Here is a 5,548-nt window from a genome sequence, read left to right on the forward strand (position 1 = left end):
AACTAACCCCAGCGCTCATATTCCAATATTTAAGACTTAGGGAACGTCTTTACTTACGCACCAACAAATCGACATCTCAAAGCCAAATGTCAAACTAAAATTGACCTGCCCAATTGCCCTTTTAAAATCACTTTACAAAGGGTGGTCCAAATAAGATTTTTATCGTTTTTCCTGGAAACTCTTCTTTTCTACACTATTATCCCCTCCCATATATAACCATTTTAAACCGGTTTTCTTGCGTAATAAGGGCGTGGGAAAACTTTTCTTCCTAAATTGCGATTGGCTTAGTTCTGTACTAAATTCAATTTTAGGATCCATGATAGGCTAACCCAATTTTTCCTAGGCATGGCCTAGCCATATAAAACCACCTTCGCGTCGTTTTTTGACAGATCTAGATTTTTCTCTCGGACAAAAAAATCGATTTCGGACCCTCCGCAAAAATCATCTTGAGTCTAAACTCGCATTTCCATATTTTTACAATTATTATTGTGATCTTTAAAAACTAAATATCGAGAATATAAAAAAGAGACAAATAATAAAATAATAAAACTAATTTCGGTTCGTTGTTTAAACATTGTGAGTGTGTGACTCTAAATATGGATAACATGTGAAATTGTGACTCGTCGAAATTTAATTCATTGCAACCTAACTTGTGCAAGCGAAATACAACCAGTGTTCCCAATAGTGAAATTAACAAGTGTTTTATTTGTGTGAACCCTTTGTTTTTCCTTTGTATTTATTTCCAGCGGAACAACTTATCCTCTAAAACAGCAACGAACTCTAATAGTGAACAATATAGAAAAGGAATTAACAACATTTTAAATTTACCGCGACATAGATATCGTTAAATTCTTCCTTATCGCCTATCAAAATTAAATTATAAATTGTCGACATCCGAGTTGGACGTCACAAATTTTGGTGGCAGCGGTGTTGGATATTGCTGTTCCTGGAAATAATATAAGAAAATTAATTTCTTCAACTTGGCGAAGAAATTTTATTAATTTAATTCGGAAATTTGCGCTACCAACACATTCTCCGGAAATATCTCAACGCCTCTGAGAGACGGGTGCTTCAGCTGCTCGTCCGCTCCTGCGGAATCCAAAGAGGCGCAACACCCCCAGCCAGGCACGCAGCTAGAATATTTGGAACCTGAGAAAAAAGAACGGGTATCTTTCTTCAATAAATATATGATAAAAGAAAGATAAAATAAATAATCAAGGTCTGAATACAAACTCGAATTTTACTTAGAAGTGTTCAGGGGTTTTTGAGCCACGGGTTTCCCCTAAACTTTACGTCAGAAAAGACAGAGATTTAATGTAACTTATGTGATCCCGTGGCAGGGAATTAAATATATCTCACTAAATCACGAAAAAAATAAAGCAAGTTAAAAGAAGCTGCACGATCATCAATCAAATTTTGAACGAGATCAAGGACTCAACGAAGTAAAATTTCACCCGACGGACTCGACAGGGGCTCAATTAACATCGACACGTAGCTGAGATCCATGCGGACATCAACAAGGTAGCTGTTCATCGTTCACCAGTCAAGAAATTCATCCTACTCAACAAGTCTACCAAATATTTATAAACAGGTTATTTTGCAATTAACGAGTCACACACAATTTCGCATCCAAGTAGTAAGTTTGTTATTAAAAATTTTTATTAGATCGAGCGCGATCAAATCACCATAATGAGTATAAACGAGCAATCGATTCCACCTGTCGGTCAGAATAGTGTAAATATCGATTCCGGAATTCCGATTCAGAACCCTATAACTCGAAATTTTGAAGTGCCCTCGCTCCAGCCCGGAGAATATATTGTCTTGCACCCTAATTTTTATCAGAATTCCGCCCCTGGTGTTCTAAATTTAACGAATCCCGGAAATCCCCGAATTACACAACTTTCCAGCACCGAAAATGCAGGTGGTTTAAATCTTAATAGTATGTCGCAAAACTCAGACACGGGAAATACAGCTGCTAGAGATAATTCCTATTATCGTAGAAAAGACGGATTAAGACTTGCTCACGATATTATCCCTGATTTTAATGGTAGTAATATGTTTGTAATTATGTTTGCGAATCACTGTCGAACTGCTGCAACTAGTATTGAACCAAATGAAATGAATTATCTTGTAATGTTAATAAGAACTAAAATAACTGGCGATGCGAGACGCCATATTCAAGATAAAGTAGATTTAAATCTCGATGAATTGTTACAAATTTTAAATCGCCTCTATGCCCCGCGAGCCGACTCTGCCTAGCTCACACATGATCTATCAACAATTACAAGAAATTTGGGTGAAAGTGTTTTAGTATACGGAAGCCGTGTTAATGAAATATTAGATAAAATCACCGTACAGGTTATGAAACGCCATCCTGATGAAAAAGGCATTCAAAGAAGCCAAGAATATCGTGAAACTGCGATTAAAAGTTTTATGAGAGGGTTAGATAGGGAAACTCTTTCTTTTATAAAGAATAAAAACTCCGTATCATTAGAAGAAGCAATAGAAATGGCTGCAGAAGCCGATATGGAATATAAAAGTTGGGACAAGGTCCATTCTGGAAAAAATATAATTGTACCTAAAGTAAATTCAAATAGTGTAGACAGTTTAGAATTAAAGTCTGTCCCACTCAAAAGAGTTGCTCATATTCAAAATATTAACGAGCGCCCTGGGCCAAATCGCGGACAATCACTGTCACAAATTAAGTGTTATGGGTGTCGCGAATTTGGCCACATTAGGCGAGATTGTTCAAAAAACAATAGACCTTATAATGGCAATAATTATAATAATTATAAAGACAAAGGTGGTTGCACATACTGTTCATATTCCAATCACACAGTTTCAGAGTGCAGGCTCAAGGCAAGGCACGAACAAGAAAGACAAAGGGATGCTAAAAGGCCAAGATTTTCAACCGATAATCATTTAAACTATCAAGGGAGAAACCGAGTTGGGACTCGACCGACTCTCCCACTGACCCAGAGTCCCATAAACGCGTTGTCCTCAAAATCTCAGAAATCTCCTACAAAAGTAGAAACCCCACTATAAGATTAGATAATTTTTCTTTTTCATAAGGCTCAGCCCTTTTAATGATCGATACGAGATGCGATCTTAACCTAATTAAAGAAAGTCATGTTGATTCTAGAGTAAGAATTAACAGGAATAAAATTTACCATCTAGTGGGTATAGGGCCTGAAATGATTCTTACCTTAAGAGAAATTACATTAATTATTAAGGGAATCGAATCAAAATTTCAAATTGTCCCAAAAAATTTTCCCATGAAACAAAATGGAATTTTAGGAATATCTTTTTTAGAAAAACATAATGCTACCTTGACCTTTGCAGGAATTGATTTAAAATTAGGAAATAATGAATTATCAAAAAATAAAAACTCGATTTTCCATTTACCATCACGTTGTAAAAAATTAATTGAACTCTCTGTAGAAGAAACTAATTTAGGTCAAGGATATTTACATAAAGTTTAAGCCGGTCAAGGAATATTTATTGGGGAAGCCCTGGTTGACCAAATTCAAGGAACGGTCAGGTGCTTCGTCATAAATACTACGGAAAATACCGTAACACTGAGCGTACCCCCCGCTAAGCTCGAAGAGTGTTCAGCCATTCTCCCTCGGCCCCGCACAGGCATGCACCCACCAAACTCACTCGAAGGACAGAAAGAGAGAGCGCGACGTTTCGCTCTCCTTCTCCAAACACTCAAACTTCAAGGGATGAGTGAACCAGAGAAGGAAAGTCTTCTCGAGACCCTAAGTCCTTATTTGTATCAATTTCAATTACCTGGCGACAAACTAGGGGCCACCACAGTTCTCACTCATAAAATAATCACCACCGATAATCGACTCATAAATACCAGAGAATATCGTTACCCTCCTATTCTTCGGGACGAGGTTCGAAGACAGGTAGATGAGTTGCTCCTTAACGGTATTGTCCAAGCCTCAAACTCTCCCTACAATTCTCCCTTATGGATCGTGCCAAAAAAGGCTGATACTCAAGGAAATAAGAGATGGAGGATGGTGATTGATTATCGTGGGCTTAATGAAGAAACTGTGGGGGATGCTTACCCCTTGCCACACATTACTGCAATTTTGGAACAACTCGGTGGTGCAAGTTATTTCTCAATTCTTGATCTCGCATCTGGATTTCATCAAATTCCATTAGACTCCGATTCAAGAGAGAAAACAGGATTTTCTACTCCATTCGCACATTTAGAGTTTACTCGAATGCCGTTTGGACTAAAAAATGCACCCGTCACATTTCAAAGTGTTATGGACCGAGTGTTGACTGGTTTACAAGGTATAGAACTATTTGTCTATATGGACGATATAGTTATTTATGCCGAATCCTTAGAGGACCATCATTGTAAATTGAGTGCCTTATTAGGACGACTCAAAACTGCTGGATTAACCCTCCAACCCGATAAATGTCAATTCTTAAGACAAGAAATAACTAATTTAGGTCATATTATAAATAGAAATGGCGTAAAGCCAGACCCAAGGAAAATAACAGCCGTGAAAAATTTTCCAATTCCACAACGAGTACAAAATATTAAACAATTTTTAGGACTCATTGGATACAATCGTAGATTCATCCAATATTTTGCTAAAATAGCGAAACCTCTGACTGAACTTACTAAGAAAAACGTTCCTTTTAACTGGACCTCGGCTCAACAACTAGCTTTTGAAACTTTAAGAGATATAATTTGCACTGAACCAATTTTACAATATCCAGATTTTAACCAAGAATTTTTAGTCACTACCGATGCATCAAATTACGCATTAGGTGCTGTTTTGAGTCAAGGGAAAGTTGAAGAGAATTTACCTATTTCATTCGCTTTCCGTTATTTGAATAATGCGGAAGTAAACTATTCAACCACCGAGAAAGAATTATTAGCCATAGTTTTTGCAGTAATGCATTTTAGACCTTATTTGTATGGTCGAAAATATACTTTATTAACGGACCACGGACCTTTAGTGTGGCTACATAATTTAAAAGAACCGGCTTCCAGGCTGGCATGTTGAAAAATAAAATTAAGCTCGTAAGATTATGAAATAGTGTACAAACCCGGAAAAATAAATTGCAATGCCGACGCGTTGTCTCGGAACCCTTATAGCTCAGACACCACGTGCGAGGTCGAGCAGGGTCTTCCCCCTGCCGCGCCTGCGGGACAGGTCTTGGTATTCATGACCCAAGGACTAGACAGCGAGGCTACGGATTCGGACACCGAGCCGACTGAGTGCGAGGAACAAAGAGAGAAAATTGAAAGTATGATAGAGTACGTCTTCCTCGGGAGAGGGTTAGAAGCCCCGGGCAGTGGTTATATTGGTTGGAAAGACTGTGAGCCAATAGATTCAAATCGATCTGATAGTAGTATGTATGAAACCGCATCAGATAAGGATGACGAAACTAAAGCATCTCAGGTACAGCGCTGCATTCGTACCAGACACGACAAGGTAGCTGCTGAGGGCTCGTTTAGGGACCCCCGTAACGGTGCGTGCACCACCACCATTGAATGGCCCACGCACTGGGGGGATAC

Source organism: Belonocnema kinseyi, chromosome 4, assembly GCF_010883055.1.
Source record: "Belonocnema kinseyi isolate 2016_QV_RU_SX_M_011 chromosome 4, B_treatae_v1, whole genome shotgun sequence".
NCBI lineage: Eukaryota > Metazoa > Arthropoda > Insecta > Hymenoptera > Cynipidae > Belonocnema > Belonocnema kinseyi.